The sequence below is a fragment of the Belonocnema kinseyi genome, chromosome 1, assembly GCF_010883055.1.
Source record: "Belonocnema kinseyi isolate 2016_QV_RU_SX_M_011 chromosome 1, B_treatae_v1, whole genome shotgun sequence".
Taxonomy (NCBI): domain Eukaryota; kingdom Metazoa; phylum Arthropoda; class Insecta; order Hymenoptera; family Cynipidae; genus Belonocnema; species Belonocnema kinseyi.
In genome coordinates this window covers 103,086,180-103,112,836 of record NC_046657.1, presented here as the reverse complement: position 1 = coordinate 103,112,836, position 26,657 = coordinate 103,086,180, and the positions used below count along the sequence as shown (strand labels likewise).

The window sequence follows — 26,657 nt, the reverse complement described above, 5'->3', positions numbered from 1 at the left end:
AAGCCCATGCTCTTCATGCTTGCATTTAGTTTATTCAACATTCTTTGTAGGTCTTCGATAGACTCTGCCGTAACAACCTTATCATCTGCGAACGCTAACCTTTAAAAACAAAAAACTAACCTTGTTTTCTTGGATAACCTGAAAATTAATTTAAACAATAAAATATGCGCTATTTCTACCATTTTTAACTTTTTATCAGCGGAATTTGGTTAATAAGAAAGTAAGTATATTTATGTATTTACAAGAGGAGATCGCCAATTGTAAATTCGTGACAGGTCATACAGAATTTAGCGACAAGAAATCATATCGACCGATAACTCAGGCGGTATGTGCTTGTGCTTCATGGTCGAAAGATAGTGCGTTCGATACACCCTGCTAGAACATTTTTATTTATGGAAATTTTTATAACTATAAATGTCCTCAACAATCCTTACCATATTTGTAAATAATAATTTTTTTAAACTCCTTTTTTACGGGAAACTGACTTTTTTAAACTTTTACACTTTTTTTAAACAATTTTATTTTCTATAAATTTTAATAATTTCCTTTATAATGGCTATCAATTATATCACAAACTAGAAGCAAGAACGAGGTTTTATAAACAGAAAATTGTGTTTCAACCCCATTTCGTACCTTCCTAAACAAATATTTCTTTGATAATGGGGTACTTGGAAGAGGGGATTGACTAGTTAACTCAAAAATTTGAGACTAGCCCAGTTTATAAAAAATGTTTAACCATACTCATCCCGCATTTCCAGATGACAAGACACTCCGTTAAAAGTAAAAATTTTGTTTAAAAAACGTTGTTTATGCTTATGGTTTTATATTCAGTTGGTAAGAATTATAAAGAAAATGTTAGAAAAAAATTTATTTGCGAAAAACATGATCAAGTTAATGGGAAGAAATTATATTTATAAACATTTTAATAAATAAAACTTCAATAACTGCATTGCGAGTACTTGAAAACAGCAAAAAAGAGCATATTATTCTGTTGGCAAATTAATACTAAGGTCATTCTTTTTATTAAAATAATTATGAACCGAAACTAAAATTTATAATTAGCGGTGTCTCTTTGTGAAAGACGTAATTTTGTTTTGTAGCAATATTTACATAACTTTTTACTGCAAATAAAATATTTCTATTTCAAAATCCGATTCCACATTGTGCAAATTTAGGAATGGCATAGTGGACGAGTTTCGAGTACAATGAGTATAAATTTGGAATCATCTGGGGTTGCAAGAAAACGTGGAGGAAGGAAATTCTGTGTTTACTAAGGGATTCAGCCCTTGTTGTAAAACTTGGAACCAGGCACTTCTCCACTAATTATTATCATTATAAATTAGTTTGGTAATCCAGGACTTCTACTTTAATATTATTTCTATTCTCCCTAGAAAAACTCTGACGTCAAGATGTACATAAAAAATATATTTAGTCACAAAAATAACTTTAAGTTGATTATAATATAGAAATTTAGAAACTGAGACGACATTAAGCTTAAAATTGCTTGTCATTCTAATTCTCGTAGAAATTTTTATGTAAAATATAGCGTGTGCACAATCTATTAAACAAATTACTCGCTTTGTGTAGATCGGGGGCTTTATTCGGTAAGAGATTTTAATTTCCGGTATTGCACTCTGGAATAAATAACTATGAATCCTTACAAAATAGGTGGTGAAATCAATAAAGAAATTAAGATTCTACTAGTGAATTGTTAAAAATTTTACGATGAGATTCATGTCTATTTATTTGCCCGAAATTTAAAACAAGTGAAGTAAGCGTAATAGAAATGTTAAAACTTGAAATTGTAATTTTTCGTAATTGTTCAATCATTTATAAAAATTTGTTAACGCTCCGAATATAAAATATTACAAAATAAAGTTTTAAAAATTAGAAATTTTAAATTCGAAGTATAAAAGTTCAAAACGACAAAAAATTCAAGAACTTAAAATGAATTATTTCATTTAAATAGTCAAAATTCATCAACTTCCAAGCTAATAGTTTAAAATTAAAGATTTTAAAATAAGTCACTTAAAAAATTTGACAATTTTAAATTAATCTTCATAGATAGAACAATGTCAAAACTTTTAAATTTGCAGTTTACCAAATTTAAAAATTTCATATGAAAATAGAATGAAAATAGAACTTTTAACCTGTTTCATTATCCAATATTAAAATTAAAAAGAAATTAAATTTAAAAAGGTATAAGTCAAAAAAAAATTAAACAATTTTATGTCAACTTTAAGGGCATGTGATACTTAGAAAATTGTCGATTTTACCAGTCTTAAGTTCCTCTGGCTTTTTTTCTAGAATAATAAATATTTTGTCTTAAAAATTTGGGAAATGATAGCGAACATGCTAATGGACGTCCCCACACACTTTTTTTGTAGGCTTATTAAAAAAAGTTTTAATTTAGCAAAATGTGATTAATTTGCATGGCGCTTAGGAAATAGTATCGATTTTTTCAGTGTCAGATTTCACCGGCTTTTTTCCTAGGCTAAGAAATATTTTGCCTTCAAAATCTGGGAAATGATAGCGAACATGCTAACGGACGTCCCCACACACTTTTTTTGTGTTTTTTTTATCAAAAAATTTTTGATATTGCTAACAGCGTGCGTGTATATTTCGAGGTTATGTGTGTTACAATTCACCCGAGCGTTGCTTCCAAACTACACAATATTTTTGGCCGAAAACTTCGGACTTACAAATAAACATAGTAACTGATCTCCCGGAACTAACCTTGTCGTTTTTCATCTCTGCCTTTCCGTTAGAAAGGCAGAGATAAAAAACGACGTAACCTCAAAATAATGCATATGCATACAATTTTTATTTAGCGCAATAATTTTTTTTGTTATTATATCCCTCAAAAAAACATCCGAGGACGTCCATTATGATATTTTATAGCATCTCCGAATTCAGTTTTTAAAAATTTTCATTTTCGTGGAAAAAGAGCCGGGGAAACTGTAATTATCACATGCCCTTAAGTGTTTAAAATATGTGAAGCATCTGAAAATGAATCAATAAATATAGTTTCAAATTCTACGACATCAAAAATTGGAAATCATCAAAAGTTCACTATTTTGAACTGAAAGTCTGTAAAAAATGAAGAATTACAAATTTCAAATCAAAGAAAAATTTTAAAAACCTAGAATTTGTATACTGCAAACTGAAAAATGCAAAAGAAACTACGATTTTGTCAATTACATTGAACGATGTACCCCCTATAGCAGGTTCCGTAAGTTTTTAACACTTTACCCCTACCTTGCGTCCTTTTGGTTGACGAAATTCTTTTTCGTGAGCTTATTTAAGGGTCATCGAAAAATACCATTAGAGGATATGGGAGAAGGAAGAGGTAAAATCTTACTAGTTTTATGAATGAGCAAGTCATTTTATATTCAACCATGTAATTAAATTGGAAACTAAAGAAAAAGATTAAATTTAAACCAAAAAGAATTATTTTCTACAGAAAACAAGAATTTTCAACAATTTACGTGAATTTTTGACTTAATTGTTTAAAAACGAATGTGATTGCTGGTCAAATTTTAATTTGATTATTTTTCAGCTTATATTTTTTCATTTCTATATATTTTTAAATAAATAGAATGATTTTTAAACTAGAAAAAATCAATTCTTAAGCAAAAATGAAGTCGTTAAATTTTTGTTTAAGAGATTAATTTTCAATAAAAACTCTAATTTTCTACAAACTTGTTTCATTTTTTTCCAAATAGTTTAGTCAATTTTTCAACCAGTTAATTTAATTCTTAACACAATACTTAAATTTATACTTGTAAAAAATTAATTCTTAAGGACAAAAAAAAACAAATTTTTAACCAAGATTATAAATCTTCGAAAAAGATTAACTTTCAACCAAGTAATCGAATTTGTAAACTAAAAATATGAATTTTTTACGAAAAATGTAATACACCAAACTCTCGCTTTCAGTCAAGTGTGGGGGGTTGCCTTCAAATGGCCTTGGACTAATTTCGGGAGGATAGAAACGTAAACAAACTGATTAATATGTTTCCGGATAGTTAGATTTTTAACCAGAAAAGGTAAAACTCTTACCGAAAGAGATACATTTGCCAATATAATATTGATTTTTAACAAAATAGTTGAGTTTTCAATAACAAGTTTTCTGTTACGCAAAAAAATAATCACTAAAATTGTTAAATTCTCAATCTTAAGAGATGAATTTCAATAAAATAGTTCAATATTCAACCACAAACTATAACTTTTTAACAACAAAAATTTTTATTAAATCAAGGATTTAATAGTAGACTTTTCAACAGAAGAAAATGAACTTTGAACCAAAAATAATTAAGTTTTCGTATTGAGTTCTATTAATTAAGTTCGAATTTAAGTGGATAAACGAAAAAAGAGCATTACAGGGAAAAGAATGTGAAGCCAGTGGTAAATAAATAGACATTTTGATAATTTAGGTACACACTAAAGAATTACATATCAAATAAGCATTAAAATTCGTTTTTATTTCTTTTGAAATACTACTTTTAAAAATTGGGAAAGTAAGCTAGCGGCCGGAGTGTTAGGAGGAGTCAGAATATGGTCACTCGCATATGCAGATGACATAGTGCTGTTGGCAATGAGCGAAGAGGCTTTAAGGCCATGTGACGAGAAGGTCACGTGACCAAACCTGGTCTTCGATTTTTCTTTCCCAACTTACGTCTAAACGAAACGAGGTATCGCTCTGAAAGTTTGGGAAATGAAAGAGGAGGTAATAAAGTCCGTGTCTCTGCTTTGTTCCGGTGAAAATTTTGAGAAAAAATTTGTTTGAAGAAAATACCAGTGAAAGTTTTCTTTCCCAAATAACGTCTACACGGAATGAGATATTGTGTTAAAAATTTGGCACGATAAATAGAAGGCATGCAAGAATTTGTCTCTGGTCCTAAATAATTAGAATAGTGAAAAAAGTCTTTTTTTACATTCTATTTTGGAGAAATACCGATCGTGCTGTCGTCAAATCCTGCAAGCATGGACATAGGAAACATGGGACTAGGCATGCCATCCTAACTTGGGCGAGCGGGGTTGAATCCACGGGAGGGGGAAGAATTCCATGAGTGGGGAGAGTCGCCATCTTACGATGTGATATTTGATTATGCGCACGAGCATTTTTGCCGACAAACTGTGCATGAAAATATAAACATGTGGGCGCTGCCATGTTTGTCGCGGGACATCAAAACGTGGCGGACCTCCCCCCTCATTGCATCACCCCCGCAATAGCATGCCTAGTCCCTTGTCTCCTATGTCCATGCCTGCAAGCAATTTGCAATGTTGTCAATGGGCTAGTTATGAGGTTTATATTTATCAAAGTGGGTCAAAACGACAGAAATCGCTAACGAACATTATGCACCAATAATGCAAAAACTAATGTTTGCACTTGAAATTCAAATAAACATATTTGGTCTGACATACGTATCAGTTTGATAGCAGCTGTGTCAAAGCAGCACTAGCGCAGCGAGTAGACAAGTTCGAACTTCTAGGATTCTGTGGGTAAAACAGATTGCATGATTACCGTCAGAGAAAGTTAAAAGTCAAACTTCTGCTGTAAAACCAAAATGTGTCCGTCGATAATCATTATTTGCATAAATAAACGTTTTTCTTCTTCCAACTCTTTGCAAGGCCACAAACGATCCTTGAATATTTATTAAAATTTCCCTAAAAAAATTTCCGCGTCATTTAAACTTTTATTTTTCAATATGGGTGAAAAAATTGATCTTAGGGCTGACTTGATCAGCTGTTACACTCATCACATGGCTTTAAAGGAGATGATAAAGAGGTTGAGACGTTACTTGGACAAGAATAGGTTAGAGTTAAATGCGGACAAGTCGAAGGTTATGGTGTTCAAGAAAGGAAGCGGGAAAGTGGCAAATGTGGCGATGAGGCAGGTGCGGGGACTGGGGAAGAGATTGTTCGCAGACGATTTTGAAAGGAGAATGAAATTGCTTGATTCGCTAGTGAAGAGTGTCTTATTTTACGGAGTGGAGTTGTGGGGTTGAAAGGTAAGTGAGGAGGTAAATAGGGTACAGGAGAGATATGTCAAATGGATACTGGGGTTGGCAAGGAATACGCCGAACTATATTGTCAGGAGGGAGACATCAAGAACGAGTTTAGGGATTATAACAGGGAGTCGAGCGTGTAAATATGAGGAGAAACTTTTAGAAGAGGGGGGAAGTAAATTGGTTAGGGAATGTTGGTGGGAGAAGGAGACCAAACGTAGTGGTGCAAAGATGGAGGTGGAAAGGGAAAGGTATTTTAGAACGAATGGATTGCCGATGGATGAAGTTAGCAGAATGCACGAGGAAGGAAGGTATATGAGTTGGTTCAAAAGAATAGCATGGAGAAAGAGAAGGCAGAAGGAGAGGAGAGAATAAGAGAGTCAAGGTATAACGGAAACTATGTCTGGATTATGCCAAGGGAGAGAGCGCAATATTTGTGTAAGAAAAGAGAGCAAGGAAGTCAGGAACTTAAAGTGAAAATGAGGTGCGGTTGCATGGAGAATTATAATAGATTCTGGCTTTCTAGAGAGAAGAGAATGTGTGAATGGTGCGGGAAGGGGGATACAAAATTGGAGCATTGGTTGGAGGAATGTGAAGAGATGGAAGGGAGGGGGATAAGCATGGAGGTATTGTTGCATGAAAGGGGTGAAAAAAGAGCAGTAGCATGGGTGAAGGAGGTGTTGGGTAAGATAGAGAAGAACAGAAGGAACGAGGAAAAGGAATGGAGAAGGAAAGATTATAAATAGGAGAGGAAGTAGGTGTAAGAGAAATGTAAATATTGTAAATAGTAGTTAAATATTAGGTGTTAGCCGCGGAGACAGAGGCTGGTAATGCGAGACATAGCGACAAAAGAGCGAAATGCATGCGAGGCGAGGCGCAGCGAGGAAGGTTAGGCTATAGGAGCGAGCGGATTAGTTATAAGTGTGGATGGGTAGTACTTTGTAAGGCGTAGTTGTAAGAAAATTCTGTACAAAAATGGAAGTGTAAGCAAGTCAATTTTTAAGGCCAGCTAGCCGAAAAATAAACGTTTATCTATCTACTATCTTAAAAATTCGGGAAAAATTAATGCATTATTTTGATACTATTGTTTCAAATTTGTGACACAATTTACACTATTTTTTATCTCTGAAGTGAAACGCCTGAAACAAAAAACTATTGAAACTAATGGGTCCGAGGGGAGAGCTTTACATAATGACTTTGTGAATCTCTTCACCTGGGATAATTGATAGAGGTTTGATTAGCGACCTGGATTGGAGCTGTGTTGCTGTTAGAACGTGTTATTCAAATAAACAATCCTAAATTGAAAGAAAAAAATACTCCCCCCCCCCCCCCCCCCCCCCCCCCCCCCCCGCATATCGCCTTCTACAATTGCCTTCCTCACCGAATGAATCACGCTTACTCCGATAGGGATATGGATTGATGGTATAATACTCATAAGACTTGCAACAAATTATTTACTTAAAGTTAAAGGAAAATTGATATTCTTCAATTAAACAGCTAAATTTATAATTTAACACGCGTCATTCGAAGTTGAAGAAAAATTGTAAACGCGGATATTTTACGTTTTATTATTCACTAAATATTACACAAAATGCATTTTCAGTCCATAAAGAAAAAATGTCATAAAAAATGTAAAATTTTTCAGTCAGAAAACATGAATTTTCAACCACGAAGATTAATTTTCTACTTTATAAGACCAAAATTTAAATTAAAAATAAATAAATTTGGAACCAAATAGTTGACTTTTCAACTAAGAAGATTAAGGCAATACCTTCGGTAATAAAATTACAAATGACAATCATTTGATATTTGTATGACAGTTGTATTAAAATGCACTGAAGCTCTGGTTGAAATTTTAAACCATTCAGAGCTTCATAGTCAAGAAATCAATAATTGAAAATAACATGTGGTCTTATGGGAAGACGTTCTTTTTGTAGTATATAAGAAGATCGAAAAATGAAAAAATCCTGACATAACTCTGACATATATAGAACGCTATCCGAAATCCACATTTGTTTTGAAAATTATCATTCAGAGCCTGAAAGAATAAAAAAATAATTATTTACACCGTAAAAGTATGACTGACGTCAGTGAACTGAAAGTATGGCAATATCGAATCCATTCCAGGTGCTTTAGTTTAGTTGCGAATTTCGAAGAACACGCATGTTCACACACGACGTTGCCAAACTTATAACTCGCAACTTACTTGCTACGTACCGAGGGTACTTCCTTAATAATTAAAAATCTTAACAATTTTTTCTATGTGCTGGTTAGTTTGTAATAATAGTATTACAAATTTATGTTATAATAAATATTACACATAATCTGAGAAAATATAGATCCTCTAGCTCCAGCGGGATTCGAACACCATATAGACTCCCGCCCTAGCTAGAGGATCTTTTTTCTTAGATTGTGTAATTTTTATCATCCCATAAATTTGTAATATTATTATTACAAACTGACCAGCATAACGAAAAAATCTTAAAATCATTAATTATTAAATTTACGTGGTCGAAACCATAAGTTCAGAAATTAAGAATTATAATTGTCTACAGAATCAATTTTTCACAAAAAATGAAATAATCGATTATTTCTTTCAAAAAATCAATTTTTAAGGAAAAAAATCTTCAACCAAAAAAAAAGCTTCTATAAAATAGTTGATTATTTCCAAACAAAATGGTTAAACCTCTACTAAAACTTGTCGACAAACTACCTCAATTTGTAATCCGACTAATTTTTTCAACTAGTTGCATTTTTAAACTAAAAAGATCAATTTTTAAACAAAAAAGAAACAGTTGAATTTGAAGTAAAAATTTGTTTCAGCCCCAAAAAAAGTTCAATAGCATACATATATTTATAACCAAATAGTTTAATTTTCAAGTAAACAAGATGAATTTTCTATCAAAAGTGCAATAGGTGAAATTTTATTTTAAAAATTAGTTTTCATGGAAAAAAAGGAAACTTTTACAACACAGTTGAATTTTGTACAGCATAGCTGAATTTTTACTCTAAAAAGATCATAAATTTTTTGTGCAAAACAATTAAATTTTCAAGCAAAATATATGAAATTCCAACAAAAGCTTTCATTCTTAATTAAATAATTAAATAATCAGTTTAAAAAATTAATTTCTACTCCAAAAAAGAGAAGTAAAAAAGATAACAAAGAAATTGAAACTTTAATCGAAAAGATTAATTTTCTACTAAAATTATGAATCTTAAAAAAATGAACTTTTAAAAAGTAGTTGAAGTATAAACCAAGGATATTAATCAAACTACAATTGACTTTAACTGAGAAAGACGAATTGTCAACAAAATTAATACATTTTTTACGGAATAATTGAATTCTTAACAAAGTAGATTAATTTTTTCCCAAAAGAGACGAATTTTCGCCAAAATAGTTGAATTTTGAGTCTAAAAAACATCGTTTTTATACCAAAAATGAAATGGTTAAATTTTTATTAACAACCACTAATTATCAATCTCAAAAATCGAGTTTTTTTACCAAATACCCGAATTTAAACATGAAAATATGAATCGGTAACAAAGAATTTAATTTTCGACCGAATAGTTGATTTTTTTACAAAATTATTGAGTTGTCAAAGCAAAAAGATCAATTTTGTATACAAAATTTGAATGTTCACGATAACACAAATTATTTTACATAAGCGAAGATAATTTTCAACAAAGCCGTTGAATTTCAAACTGATATTATGAATCGTCAACAAAGAAAATTTATTTGTAATAAATTATTTCAACTTTCAACCAAGAAATAGAATTTTCAACCTAAAAATATTTATTTGCAACCAAAATTTTATCTCATGTAGGACAACATAGACCCCCCCACCCCCACACACAAACACACAACCAAAAGTGCTTAGGCAATTTATGCACGGCCCTTCACATACATTCATTGAAAAAAAATTCACAACCGTCCTCTACAAAAAATATTCTAGATACGCCTTTGTATATATGTAATTACATGCCGTAAATTTTAGAAAAACTAAATTGACAAACGTTTAGGTCACCTCAGTGCCAGATGGGTTTCCCTACCCTGTGGAGTTTGTGGCTACTATATAAGGCGTCGCGACGCCACCAACCCTACCAGAACACATCAACCCATCGCCGTCAGTCGACCAACTGGAATAGGATTTGATTATAATTTTACGGAACTAAGAAATCCTGAGTTTAAGAAAAAAACAAGTTAAGTCATTCAAATAAATTAATAATGAATAAATAAATAATTCCTAATTATAAATTATAGACATAACGTATCTCAAAAATTCATAAAAAACACTTAGTGTGTTTCTAAATTCGGATCAGTTAAGTGAAGTTAAAGTGAATTTGGAAAGAATTAAGTGGAAATTAAAAAAGTAAGTACCAGTGGTGGAATTTATATTTCAAAAATTTAATTTCGGTTTTTTCTTTGAATTAAAGTCTCTTCTAGATTTCAAGGTATGGAACGATTTCCACCATGAAGCAACAAGTTTCTGAGCTTCATGTAATTAGAAACTCAACGGGTGATGCGATGCAACTTTTTCCTGTTCAAATATTGATTTTATAGTTAATTAATATGTTAATTTCTATCTTCAGTTTGTCATCTTTGTTTATTTGTAATTAAAAATATAAATTTCTTACGATTCTTGAGATACTGCAAAAATATTTTCGAAAATTTCAGATATATCAAATCATAATTTTAAAAAAAAGTTTATCTTCAAACCAATAGCTAAATTTTCAACCAAAAAATATGAATTCTAAACGAAAAATGTGACAGTTTAAATTTAAATACAAAAAGATTTTTATTTAAAATAAAAAACAGTTAAATCATCCAAAAAAGACCAATTTTCAAAAAAATAGTTCAGCACCGAACCAAAAAATATTCATTTACAACCAGTTGTATTTTTGACCAAAATAAGATTAAATCTTTTTCAAGGGAGGTGAAGTTTAAAAAACAGTTTAATTTTTTAACATGAAGAATATGAATTTTCAACAAAAAAGTTATTTTTCAAACAAATACATGCATTTCTTACCAAAAAATTTAATTTCGATTTAAAATCATAAATTTTTGACCAAACGAGTGAATTTTTTAAGAAGTAGTTTAACTGTTAACCTAGTAGTTGACTTTTTAAACAAAAAGATGAATTCTTAACTAAAATTATAATAGCTAAATTAAGTATAAAAAAGATTTTAAATTTAATAAAAAAATTTCATTTCATCTAAAAATACGAATTTTCAACGAAATAGTTGAATTCTCAACCAAAAGACCTTCTAGTAAGAAACCAAATACCATTTCAAATTAAAAAAATGAAAATTTCTAATAAAAGTGATAGATTCTATTCTATCTAAAAAATGTAAAGAAGATTTTTGAAAATAAAAAAAGGATCTAGAACGTTTCTTTGAATTTTTGCTTATTATACAGGATTTTAAAAAATGTTTTAATAATTTGTGTCAATTTAAAATATATTTAAGTATTTTTGATGTTTGGAAACATTTTAAAAATATTCTATAAAGTTTCGGAAATCTTTTAATTTTAAAACTATTTGTGATCACTTCGAAAATTCAACAATTCTTGAATATTTACTTAGCTCAGAGAAATTGTTCTCAAAATTATCTTAACATCTTCCGGATTCTTTTGTTCATTTCTGGAAATGCCTTTTAATGATTTGAAAATCTTTTTAAATTTTACTTAAAATTAATTACTCAAAATATATAATAACTTTAAATATTCTCAGGAATATTTTTTGAGTTTTGAGTTTTTTTTAATCATTTCAAATTTTCAATCATTTTTGCAATTTATTAAAAACTTTGGAATACCTTTTTAAATTTTTCAAATTGATGCCAGTTTGAAATATATCTAGGATTTTTTTAAGTTTGGCAAAATTTACAAATATTTTATAAATTTTCTGAAACTTTCAATTTTTCAGAATATTTTCAATCTCTTCTAAATTTCCTAAATATTTTCTAAGCAGACTAGAATTATTCTTAAAAGTGTCTTAAAATCTTCATATTCGTTTTTAACAATTAGAGAAATTTTTCTTTATGTTTTAAAAATATTTTTATATCTTCTCTTAAAATTAATTTTTCAACAACAAAAAAATAACTTTACATGTTTCCAGGAATCTTGAGAACATTTTTGTATTATCTGGAAACCTCTCGAAATATTTTTTAAAACTTCTAAATTTTATTTTATTTATATTTTGAAAGTTTCAGAAATCTACATTTTGTTTAAAGTTTTTTTAAAATTATTTCAAATTTTTAATCATTTTTGGAGTTTTTTAAGGACTTTGAAATCCATTTTGAGATTATTTGAATTTGGCCACAAATTAAAATCTTCCAAGCACTTTTTTCAATTTTGGAAATCTTTTAAAATGTTTAGTAATCTTTTTATGTAAATAAATTTTGTGAAATACAAAATTGAGCAAAGTTTTCTCAGAAACCTTATCATTCTAAATAACTTTTGAACTTACTCGAATTTTCTCTATAATATATTATAATATCGCAAAATTAAACAAATTGGCTTTAAAATGTTCTTTATTCATTGCCGCAAATTTATAAAATCATATAAAATGTTTAAAAATCTTTACAAATATTTTCTTAAAATTAAATTGTCAAAATAAAGCATGAATTAAAAAATTAACAAAAAGTCCTTAAACAGCATCAAAATTTTATTTAAAACCTTCAAAAATCTACATTTTGTTTAAAAAAAATTTTGTTTGTTTTTGAATCTTTTCAAGAATCAGAACACTCTCAAACTCCTCTTGCAATCATTCAAATTTTTCCTAAATTTAGAAAAATGTAGAATCTTTTTCGTCACGTATTGAAATCTTCTGAGCATAGAATTTATATTTTAAAATAAAACCTAAATCATTGAAAAATATTTTGCATCTTTTTCATCATCAGCCACATTTCCATCGCAAGGGTTGGACAAAGTATTATTGGAACCTTGTTGGTGATGGCGATTCGACTCGTGTGATTACCCTGCTCACTGAGCTCACGCGGGAAACTTCACACTCGTCTGGAATCACCTACGCCTCCCACTCGATGCATTTTATACTATTTTTCATCTGTTTAAAAATTTGAAAAAGCTTACAAATTATTTCTTGTGGTAGCAAACTGTTAAGGAGAGAACTATTTCACATTATTAAAAATTGTTTGTAATTAAATTTATCTTTTTAAATCACGAATGTCTAGAAATATATGGAAATTAATTTTAGCATTAAGTAATATTGCTTAATTGAAAAATTTTAAATTTAAGAAATTCAAATGAGACTCAAATAAAATTTAAAATCCTATTTAACGTCCAATAATCAAATTAATGTGCAGAATTTTAAAAAATAAAACCAAGAATCTAACGATCACATCTGGAAAACCACCATAAAATGTTCTTATTGTAGCAATCTGCAGAAATATAAAAAAAAATTATCAAAAATAAAGAAAAATTTGTTTTGACGAAATTAAAACAGAGCAAAGAAAAACGAGAAGACAGCTAACCAAATCTCCTTCCATCTCTTTTTCATTTATTTCGTCTTTCTTATTTTTATTATTATCAAATCATAATAAAAAACTTAATTAAAAAATAATTACCAGCGTTTTGGTAATAATAAAAATAAAAAAGATAAGGAAGGGGAGTTGGTTCGTTGCCTTCTCATTTTTCCTTCGACATTTTTATTTTTGTCCAAAAAAATAATTTTTTCTTTTCTTTTTTAGGAAAATTTTGTTATCTTTTTTCCAATTGCAATAAGAACATTTATTGGTGGTTGTCCAAATTTGGTCTTTAGATTCTTGATTTTAAATTCAGGAATTCTGCACATTTATTGAAAATTTTATTTAATAAATTGATGTTGCAAAACATTTCTGATTATTTTTAATAGATAAGTAATATTCGACATGTGTCAAAGTTTTTTGTTCCACTGAGCTGGCTCTAATATTTTCAAAATACAAATTAAAAATTTTCGTCATTTTTAAAAGAATATGAATTTCAAAGCATTCGGAATTTGAGACAGAATTTGAAATTAAATGTAAGAAGCGCCTCAATTCAATTCTTATTATTCAAAAATAAATATTTGTTAAAAGTCTATTTCCAGCTCCGCCAATTTTTTGGGGTAACTACACCGCAGTCTTCGAGATTTGAAAGAGCAAAAACTTTAAAGTGTTTAAAATGATAAAGTAATGCAATTTTATAAAATATTGAAATTGGATAAAGATCCTATTTTTAAACATGTGAATTTTGGAAGAATGCAATATTTTAAAAGCCTACATGCAAAAATTTGAATGCAATATAATTTGTAAAGACATAAATTTTGAAAGGATTGAAATATAAAATCATTCTATAAATATCAGAATATCAAAACCTTCAATTCATGAATTTTAATGAAAAAACTTTCGTTGCAATTTCGAAAGGATCCAAATTAAAACGCAATTCATTTAGAAATATTAATTCAATTTTTAACAATTCAAATTTCTAAAAATTAAAAACATTACAAAATTGGTATGTTAAAGCGTTCAAAGTTGAAATATGGCTAATTTCTATACATTCTATATTTGAGAGTAAAATTTAATTTAAAAAGTAATCCAAATGTAAAATGCGGCCTAATTTTTTTATTATTATAATTTGAATATTAAATACCATTTTTAATGAATAACGAAATAAGTCAAACTAATCCAGATTATTAAATAGTCATTTAAATTAAATAAATATAAATGTTCCTGAATCCAGTTTTTTAAGACTCTTTTTTCTAATTTTGCATCTATTTTATTCAAGGAGAGCAATTGAGAAACAAAAAATAATCGCGTCAAATTCGGTTGAGAATAATAAAGATTAATAAAAAGCTTTTTCAAAACTCTCGTAAAAGTTAGAAAAAACATTCTTCCCAAGTTCGGACGTTAATTTTTGAGTGAATTAGTAGGATCGACGTGAGAGAAAAGTTAGTACATTTTTACGAGAGTGTGGGCGTCACTTAAAGAGACTTTCTTTATTCACAAAAAGTTTTCTCTATCAGAGATAATTTAATAGCTTCGACATTTTCTTCAACCTAATATTAAACCTTCTACCACTAAACCAGTACCCATTTATGAAATTTAAAAAAAAAAGATTTATTCTGTTTATATCAGACAAACCTACTAAAATTCAAAAAACCACAATAAGATATTTAGTCTATTTGTTCGCATCTTCGGGACGCATCGATTGACTTATTGTTAAACCTTTTATGACCGATCGATGGTAAGTTTAATAGTTGTTAATTTTGGCAGAATATAGCAACTGAATTTTGGAACAGGGCTCTCTGAATGATTGAAATTAAGAATTTTTGTAAGTGTGAGAAATAAACTTGAAAAATATTAAAGGTATTTTTTTGTCAGAGAAAAAGTTTCCTCTATATAAGTCTATAAGGAAGCCAAATTATCATAAAATAAGCACAAATAAATGCACTTATATAATAAAAACGTCCATAGTATGTACTTCGCAGCGTTATTTGAAATTAATTAATATAAAACACAATAAAAAAATCGAACTATTTTTATTTTAAAACTCTGCTATTATATTTCTATTATATATTCATACAGTATATTTATAGTTTGCTCAAAAATTCTACTATTTGTTTGAAACTTTAATTATTTGGTTGAAAATACAACTATTTTGTTGAAAAGTCGTGTTTTTTGGCCAAAACTTTATCTGCATGGTTGAAAGTTGAACTACATTGTTAAACAATAATTTTTCAGATGAAGATTCATTTCTTTGGTTGAAAATCCAACTATTCTATTTTTATCAAATTAATCTTCTTCGTTAAAAAATCATTTTATGGGTTGAGTGTTGAAATATATATATACTTCAATTTTTTGTAATTCATCGTTATAATTGAAAATGTATCTCTTTAGTTAGTAAATTTTTTAAGTTAAAAATTTACTCATTCTATTTATTGATTGAACTAGATATTTTAAATTGAAAATTCATCATATTTATTATTGAAAATCAAAACATTTTGTTAAAATGTCATTATTTTTCGTTGAGAATTTATCCTTCGGAGTTGAAAATTCATTTATTATTATACAAACGGCATCTTAAGTGATACAAATTCTCAACTGTGTTGCTCAAAAATTAATCTCCTTTGGAAGAAAGAAAACCTTTGGTAAAAAAATTCGTCTTTTTTGGTTGAATTTAACTTTTTGGTTCAAATACCAACTATTACTTGTTTCGTTAATGATTTACCTTTTTTGGTTTCAAAATCAAATAGTTGGTTTAAAGTTAAACTATGCACGTTTAAAAAGATCAATTTTTGTTTTACATGAAAATTCATATTTTTGAGTTTAAAATAGAACTGTTTGTAAGAAAATGGCCTTTTTGGCTTAAAAATTCAGCAATTTTGTAGAAAATTAAACTATTTGGTAAAAGATTAATTTTTTTAATTTATATTTTTGTTTGAAATTTCAACGTCTTTAAAGTTCACCAATTTCGTTGAACATTCGTCTTTTTAGCTTGATAATGTAACTATGTGGTTGAAAATTCATCTATATTGCTATACAGCTCAACTACTTGACAATTTTTTCGCTAAAATTTACTTTTATGTTATTGAAAATTCGTCTATTTTGTTTAAAAATGTATGCTATACTTATAATTATTTCGACTTGAAATCCCACGAATGTAAAGTCCATCATTTTAAATTTGATATAGTATTTACATTAATTTTTTTAAAGGGATTGATTTCCTTATGATTACCAAACTAACAAAATAAAAAATTAAAGATGTTTTGTTATTATCACATTATTTCTTAAACCTACTTTTATCGATTTTTCTTTGTTTGGATTCACCTTTTTCTTGAATTTTCAACAGTTAAAAATGAAATTTTTACCTTTAATAATTTTTTAACACTTTCCACTTCATGTGTTGAACCTCCAAACGTTAAATGTTAAGCTGTTGGAACATGAAGAAAATTTAAAGTTGAATTTACAACAGTTAACAGTTTAACTTACCGATTTTTTCAATTAATAACTGTTGAAAATTTAATCTTCAGTTCTCTACATTCTACAATATTCTTCAATTTTTAGTAGATGAATTATTAACTATGCTAAAAACATAATTTATTTTGACGAAAAACGATATAATAATACAAAAATGTTAAAAGTTCAATGTTCAAAGATTCTAAATCTTGTTCAAATTGTAATCATTTTTGTTTAAAAATACCAATTTTCGATGTAAAACGCCAATGTATAACTTTAAATCTGTTAAAAAATCATTCATTTTCTTTGAAGTCTGATGAATTTTAAATGAAAATTTTAGTTTCTAATGAAAAATACCTATAATTCGAAATTAGTCAAGCTTATCCCTAGCGGACCGAGTGAACGGAAAGGAGTAATCGCAATAGTTTTTTTATAACGGTAAAAAGTTCAAAAAAATATAAGACGTATAACGCCTGTTGACTGCTACACTTCGAACTCATTATCTGTAAGTAGCAATCAACAGGCGTTATAGGTCTTACATTTTTTTCTTAACTTTTTACCGTTGCGAAAAAAACTATTGCCATTTCTTCATGACATGGTGATAGGAATTTTAACCCTCACACCATAAGGTGAGACAGAGTCTCGTTTACCACAAGGTGGGGTGTCTCCACACCCCAGTCATTTTGAAACACATACGAATGATTTATGGTATAATATCATTTCTAAGGTGTTTCACGAAATTATACAATTATTCAAAGGACTTTCCCCATCATTTTCTGCTAAATTATAACGAGAAAATTCCATTTCTTAGATTTTTTCGGCTATAGGAAACACAAAGGCTATTTACACAGTCCGTAACACATGAGATATTTCATAAAGGATAATGAATGATTAAGTAACTTCTGGCAGTAACGTTAATAACATATTGACCAAAAAAATGCAGTTACATAAACATCAGCATAAAAAACAGCATACAAAGGTACATAAAAACATGAAAAAGATACGAATCTCATATTCCGAATATCACAGTAAAAATTCATATTGGGGGCCATCCATATACCACGTGGACACTTTAGGGGGTGGGTGGGGTGTTGAGACTAGCGGAAAATGTCTTTTATTGAAAAGGCTACTTTTCTTCTATTCCGCGCCGCATGTTAACGTTAATGACGAACGGGCAAGGTAATGAATAAATAAATAGAGCACATTTAAACTTAACTCTATTTAATGAAGTAAAAGGAAGGTGAATTGAGTGAAACAGAAATGATTGGAGAATACAAGTGTCGCAGCGGTCAGTAGAGTGCATCTGGTCCTTGAGAAGAGCTGGAAGACCTTTTATTTATAATTGTCATAAATCAGAGCGGTGCAGAGTTTGCTAAACCGTCGTAAAGGGCTAAGCTCCGACAAGCACCGCGCATGTGTTCAACATATTCTATGGCTTACCATCCTCGTAGTTGAGCGATTAAATTTATTATTATTTATTGAGGTAGAGAAAATATCTGTTGTCTAGACCAGAACGTGACCGATTGAATAGGAACGGGAAAATTTCATTTATAAAACTAGAATTCGTTTTGAGGATGAAACAGAGGGTATGGAAAAATTCCACGCTTTTCCACGATGGGAACCGGGGGTTCGGGCTAGAATCCACGTGGACACACATTGCCCTAAATCTGTGGAAAATATACTGAAATGAGACAAGGTATACTCTAGGTATACTCGAAATTTTATATTATACTCGCCCACAATATAATTCTTATTTTCATTTTTATTTTTATTATAATTTTTTTCACGAACTTTTCTTTGAAATTCAAATCATGTTTAAGCTAACGTTCCTCACTAAAATTTTAGATTCTTTTGTTTTCATAGATAACAGTTCGAAATTTGTTAACTGACTAACAACAGCTGTTGGTGCATTTTGCAACAACTTAACGTTAAACTGTTCAAAAATTCGAGTGAAAAACATCATTTTAGTACTCTTGAAACCCTTTAGGGATGACTTTTTAGGTGCAAAGTATTAACAAAAATTTTGAATGGCAGCTCCTGAGTGGTGCCAAACTTGACTGACAGGCTTTCAAACATTTAAAAAAGTGACAGGAGGACAATTAGAACCTTCATTTTAGTACTATTAAAACCCATATGGGATGATTATTTTGGTGTAAACAACTAACAAGAAGTTTTACTGACAGCTCCTGAGTTGTGCTAAAGTTGACTGGCAGGCTGTCAAACATGCCAAAAATTCTAGAAAAGAAACGTCATTTTAGTACAATTGAAAACCATTGGGAATGAGTGTTTGAATACTGAAAACTTAAAAAAAAAATTGACTGGCAGCTTCTCGGTGATGCCAAAGTTGACTGGCAGACTGTCAAGCATATACAAAATGACAGGATAAAAATTAGAAGTTATTTTAGTACTCTTGAAACGCATTAGGGATGATTCTTTAGATGCTAGAAAGTAAGATAATAATTGATTGGCTGTTCCTCAGTCCTGCTACTATAAATTTGACTGGCAGGCCGTCTAGCATGTCGAAAATTCAAGTGAAAAAAACGTTATTTTAGTACTCTTTAAACCCATTGAGGATGATTGTTTTGGTGCAAACAACTAACAAAGAATTTGATTGGCAGCTCCTGAGTAGTTGCAAAGTTGACTGACATTTTAATCAGCAACCGAATGAAAGTTTTGTCATTTTCATTAACTAAAATTTTTATCTATAGGATACTTCTCTAAAACTATTAGGTATATAAAAAAAAATAAACTAAAAAAATCTCACTTTTTACGTAAATTCACAGCTCGCAACAATGGGTTTCAAGAGTACTAAAATGACGTTTCTTCACTTGAAATTTTGGCATGTTTGAGAGCCTGCTAGTCAACTTTGGCACCACCGAGAAGCTGCCAGTCAAATTTTTTGTTAGTTCTTAGCATCCAAACAATCATTCCCAATGCGTTTCCACAGTACTAAAATGACTTTTCTTTACTCGAATTTTTGACATGTTTGACAGTCTGCCAGTCAAACTTCTTGTTAGTTGTTTGCACCTAAACAATCATCATCAATGGGTTTCAGGCGTACTAAAATAAAGGTTCTAATTGTCATCCTGTCATTTTTTATATGTTTGACAGCCTGCCAGTCAAGTTTGGCACAACTCAAAAGCTGTCAGTCAACATTTTTGTTAATTCTTTGCACCTAAAAAGTCGTCCCCAATGGGTTTCAAGAGTATTAAAATGACGCTTTTTCACTCGAATTTTAGACATTTTTTACAGCCTGCCAGTCAACTTTACGTTTTTTCACTCGAACTTTCGACGGTTTAACGATAAATTGTTTCAAAATGGACGAATACCTGTTAGCCACTTAACGAATTTCGAACTGTTGACTATGAAAACAAAAGCATCTGAAGTTTTAGTGAGTACTAAAATGACGTCCATGCAATTGTCGCGAGCTCCCGGACATTTTGAAGACTAATAATATCTATATTTTCATAAAATATGTCCACGTGGACAAAGTACAGGGGGCGGGGGTGCTTGTCAAAATTCGACGCCTGTCCACGAGGGGGGGAGGGGGGTCAAAAAGTGGTGAACAATTTTCCACGTGGTATATGGATGGCCCCTTATCGCTTCTCTGAACATCTGTATCATGACTTAGTGACCCTCATCCATTTCCACGTGCAGAGGACAACTGACGAGGAGGCTATTGGGATCCCTATCCTCCTGGGTCGCTCTAGGCCTAGCTCGTGCGCGAAAATAGGACCTTGGGGTGTCTGAACACCCCGCCTTGTGATGTGAGGGTTAATGTAGAATCTGAATTTCACTAATTTAAAAGCTGATCTTGCTGCTTTTTTTTGGTTTTTGTTGCATGATACTGCACGGATACTACATGGATACTATGAGGATGCTATGTAGAGTATCTTTTCTGTTCACTCGGTCCGTTAGAAATTATTTGAAACAAAAAATAATTGGATTAATTTTTAACGATTTTTCTTAAAACAATCCTTGTTTGATACCACTTATTGTCTCAGAAAAACACTAACAAAGCGTAAGAATCAAGCGTTGGAAATGGTAAATCTTCTTTTCAATTTAATTATTTTTGTTTCATATAACCCATGGACATAGGAAACAAGGGACTAGGCATGCCATTGCGGGGTTGATGCAATGAGGGGGAGGTCCGCCACCTTTTGATGTCCCGCGACAAACATGCCAGCGCCCACATGTTTATATTTTCATGCACAGTTTGTCGGCAAAAATTCTCGTGCGCATAATCAAATGGCACATCGTAAGATGGTGGCTCTCCACACTCATGGAATTCTCCCCCCTCCCGTGGATTCAACCCCGCTCGCCCAACTTAGGATGGCATGCCTAGTCCCGTGTTTCCTATGTCCACAGTATAACCGGTTTCATACCAAAAACGATAGCATAACCTTAAATTGTTCACAACTTGTAAATATTTTTTTCAATCTATATTGTAAAATGCTAGATTAACCTACAAGCGTTAACAACGTTTTTTTATTTTTTTCAAATCTCACAATTTTTTCCTAAAAGTGCCTTTTTCAGTGTCAACGCAAACATAGAATAAAATTGATGAAAAGTTCTGAATCTTCTTTATAATATATATTTTTTTAAATAAAAAATACCGATTTCCAACGGAAAACACTAACATGACATAATCAAAAATTGTTTTATATTGTAAATATTCAATTAAATTTAACGATTATTCTTGTTTAAACGCTAACGCAACTTAAAATTGTTAAAATATATCAATTTTTCTGCAAACCTATTTGCCATTGTAAATCTTTTTTGAAATCTATATAAAAAAACCGCCAGCTTAACATAAAATGTTGGCAAATTTCTTAACATCCTTTACTAACAATATCGTATTTAGGTCTAAAACTACAAAATCAGGTTTTCAACAACAAGGTTGCCAGATTTTCGAGATATTTTGTTACATCACTTTTTTTTAGATCCAAAAAAAATTTTCAAAAAACGTTCCCCACTTTTTCTTAAATTCAAAACTCGAAATCCATTTCATGTGGACATAAGTTGGTTAAAAAAATGTTGGTAAGATATTTATTTACACCTTATACATGCCCTTAAAATAATGAATAAGAATTTTATTTTGCAAGAATAGAAACTGAACGTTAAATTTAATTTAGAATTGAAAAAGGAGAAAGATCACCGCTTAAAAAGAGTATCAAGTTGAAAAGCATTCAATTTTAATTAGCATGAGAGTCTAATAGTAATCAATTTAATTTACAGTGCTTATCATTATTAATTAGAATAATCACGTTTAGCAGTTTATATATGATGCAACAAGCGCAGGTGTTTAATAAACCAGTAATTAATTTGCTCGTATTTACCCCGAAGCAATAAGAATAGAGAAACCTCGCACTTTTGATACTTTATGAGCAACAAGGTGTGCATGAGTGCACCAACAATATGAAAATAAAGGTCGATAATAAGTATCAGAAAGTTCTCATCCAAAATTGAACATTTAATTTTCACTGTCCACAAAAAATCCATAAAATTTATGAAAAGTTGCTCCCATTTTATAACTTTAATTTTTATTATTATTACTTTTTAGTTAGGTCAGTTTGTTGTGTGAGTGGGTGAACCCCCCCCCCCCCCCCCCCCCCCCATGGCACTTGACCGAATCTAGCCACATTTACTGAGCTTTTAGATCCCAGGTTCCAGGCGTACCACATTGCCCAGTGAATGACGAGAACCTCTTTGCACAGTAGTGAGCCTCAGCCACTCTGCCATGCGGCTGCCGCCCCAGCCATCCATAGAGGCAATACGGCCAAGTTCATGGCAGCGATCCCAGATTTGAAACGACGTTCACTCCGATGCTATCACTGGTCTTGCCCGTGTGAAATGTAGTAGGAGGTACATGACTGGGTTGCGCGCGTAACCCATTTCTCCTCTTCTGAATTTGAAAACTCGAAGGTGCACGATTGCCGGTCGGAACACTTCGGCGGTTCTATTTATATCTCTATCTGCTAACTGCTTTGAAATAAAATCAAGAGATTGGGATTTCAATATTTCCAGATTTCGATGCTGGTGATTCTCATGATTTGAATACTTCGCGCGCCTCTTTATATGCGTATATTTGGAGGTTACGTTATTTCAAGTATAAAATATAAATGATATAAATATCTATACTATTCTATATATACACACATATTATTAATGATATTATTATGATTATCTTACATTATAATAGTCTTATTTACATCTTGATCCGCATTTGAAAGAAATTGGCGATTTTGGAATTCATCTCGTTTGGATAAAAACTCCATTATTTGGTTGAAAAATAAATTATTCTATTGAAAGTGTAACTATTTTGTAAAAAAGTCCTCTTTTCTATCAAAAGTTCAACTACTTTGTTAAAATGTATTTTTTTTTCTTTGAAGGTTCACCTCTTTCGTTGAAAATACATTTTTGAAACTGAAAATTTAACAAATTTAACTATTTGGTTGAAAGTTCAACTCTTTGATTGAAAACTTATATTTTTCGCTTAAAACATTCAACTATTTGTAGATAATTGGTCTTTTTGACTTTAAAATTAAATAATTTCGTTGAAAATTCATGTATTATGTTTAAAACTTGTTTTGTAGATCATTGATTTTCTTGGTCGAAAACCCATTGGGCAAGAAATTTGGCGACGTCTTTACGACATCGTTACGACATCTTTACGACGTCTTTACGACATCGTATGTCTATGTCATTTCGGTGTCTTTGCGATATCGTAAAGACATCGTCAGATCATACGACTTATTTACGATATCGTAAAGACACCTTAACGAAATGGACATAGGATGTCGTAAAGTTGTCGTAAAGATGTCTTAACGATGTCGTAAAGACGTCGCCAAATTTTGTGCCCACTGGGAATTCATCTTATTGGTTGACAATTCACATTTTCCCTGGAAAATTTAACAATTATGTTGAAAATTCGTTTTTTTTTCTTGTTCAATTCAATTTTTTATCACAGTTTTCATCTGGAATTTAAACTATTCTATTTTTGGTTGAAATTTCATCCTGTACATTGTATTAGTTAAAACATGAATTATTTGATAGAAAATTAATTTATTTGTTTTCGATTATGATTTTTTTTGTAATTGACAGAATTTTTAAATAAATTTTTTTTAATTGAATTTAAGTTATTAATTAATTCAATTTGATTTTTTTTAATTAAAAAACAAAATTTCGTTAATTATTAGCAATATTTGACCGTTCATTTAAAACAATCCATTATAAACAACTATTAAAAACTATAAAAATTTGAACAGAATGGTTCAAAATAGAAAGCCTTGAATTTCTAAAATTATAATGAGGTAAATTTTAACTTTGAACGCTACAATTTTTATTTAAAAAAAGATTCCAAATTAATTTCAAATAATTTGAAAGACGATGTAGATTGTTGCAGATTAAAAAAAAAAGCTTTTTGAGAATTTTAAAGTATTTAAAAAGAATAACAAAAATGGTTGTGATTGCTAAGAAAATTGAAAATGATTTTTTATTTTGAAAAATTAATTTTAAGTGAGTATTTGAAAAGATTTTAAAAATTAAAAAAAAGAATTAGGACAATTTTAAGGCAATTTTTTTATTTTGCAGTTTTTTTAATGTTAGGAAAAAAATCTAATTAACAAAATATATCCATTTTCAACCCAAAAGTTTACTTTTTAACAAAATAAATTAATTTTCCATCAAATAATTGGTGTTTTAACTAATACAATGTACAGGATAAAGTTACAACCAAAAATGGAATAGTTCAATTTCCACATAAAAGGAATTAATTTTTTATCAATCCTAGAATAGTTACATTTTCAGATAAAGAAACGTAATTTTCAATAGAAAAAATGAATTTTCAACAACGTTGTTAAACTGTAAATCAATAAGATGAATTTTTGACCAAGAAAATTAATGATCTACAAAAAAAAGACAAATTTTAAACAAAATACATGAATTTTTAACGAAATTATTTAATTTTGAAGTCAAAATGACGAATTATCTACAAAAAGTTGAATTCTTTAAGCGAAAAATATAAATTTTCAATTAAAGAGTTAAACTTTCAATCAAATAGTTAAATTTTCAACCATAATTATAAAACGTTGATATAAAAAGCGTATTTTTAACCCAAAAATATGATTTTCCAACAAAAATTTTAGTTTTCCATCAAATAGTTTAACTTTCTATCAAACTGTTGACTTTTAACGCCCAAAATATGCATTTTTTACAAAACAGTAAAATTTTTAACAAAAAAGTTAATTTGAAGGCAAATAGTTAAATTTTCAACTATAATTATGAATCCATAATAAGAAAAAATTAATTTTTTTACTAAGTAGTTCAACTTTAAGTGAATAATCGAATTTTTCACCCGAAAATTATGATTTTAATTTTTAACAATATAGTTGCATTTACAAAAAAACGACTTTGCAGCCAAAAAATATTTACAGTTGACATTTCAAAATATTTATTAAATAAAAAAATAAATAAATTTTAACAAAGTAGTTGAACTTTTGATAGAAAAGAGGACTTTTTTGCAAAATAGCCTCTACAAAGTCAACTTTTAAATTGTTGATTTTCGGATTCTACGTTGAAATTCCCTATAGAAGGTCACGCAATAATCGCAATAGTTTTTTTTTTTGCAACGGTAAAAAGTTAAAAAAAATAAAAGACGTATAACGCCTATTTACTGCTACTTACAGGCGATGCATTTGAAGTGTAGCAGTCAACAGGCGTTATACGTCTTGTATTTTTTTTAACTTTTTACCGTTGCAAAAAAAACTATTGTGATAATTCCGTGACATTTTACAGGGAATTTTAACGTAGAATCCGAATTTCAACGATTTAAAAGTTGATTTTGCTGTTTTTTCGAGTTTTTTTAAAAAGGAACTGAATGGGAACCCAATGGGGTCTTTACGCGTACTGAGTAGAGGCTCCATTCGGTTCCTTCGGGTCGCCAGGGATAATGTATTGTTTGATCACATTCAATGAATTGTTAAAAGAAGACTATATTTTTTTAGTTACAAATAATTAAAGTATCAAAAGAAAAAAAGAAATTTTTAAGCAAGTATTAAATCAATCATTACTTTTACCTTTGGTTACTTTAACATTTGGTTAAAGTAACCAAAGTATTCAATATTCAATCAAAAAAGATGACTGGGCCCTTAATATGTAGTCCTGCACTGTATTTCCTTCCTTTTCCTTTTCCTAGTGTCTCTCTTTCTCTTCCTAGTGTATCGCGATGGTGGGTACTACTGTGTAAGGTACACAGTCCGAATCTTGCATCTTGTTGAAGAAGACTGTACCGCCAGCGCTCGACTCGGCAGAAACAATAGACCCCCCAACGGCAAGGTTAAGAGCTGGATGGGAACCCTGTAATAGCTTTTACCCGTTAAAATTTACCTCATTACAATTATAACAATTCAAGGCTTTCTATTTTGAACCATTCTGTTCAAATTTTTATATTTTTTAATAGTTGTTTATAATCGACTGTTTTAAATGAACGGTCAAATATTGCTAATAATTAACGAAATTTTGTTTTTTAATTTAAAAAAATTCAAATTGAATTAATTAATAACTTAAATTCAATTTAAAAAAATTTATTTAAAAATTCTTTCAATTACAAAAAATATCATAATCGAAAACAAATAAATTAATTTTCTATCAAATAATTCATGTTTTAACTAATACAATGTACAGGATGAAATTTCAACCAAAAATAGAATAGTTTAA

At 29.7% G+C, this 26,657-nt stretch overlaps 1 protein-coding gene across 1 annotated transcript in view; it reads left to right on the top strand.

Annotated features, from left to right (window-relative positions):
* The first annotated feature begins 10,141 nt into the window (after positions 1-10,141).
* LOC117169827 overlaps positions 10,142-26,657 on the top strand; it is a 67,849-nt gene continuing 51,333 nt past the window's right edge. Inside the window, exon 1 of the mRNA XM_033356337.1 lies at positions 10,142-10,381. The gene's annotated coding sequence lies outside the window, so the exon portion shown is untranslated. The remainder of the gene's footprint in view (positions 10,382-26,657) is intronic.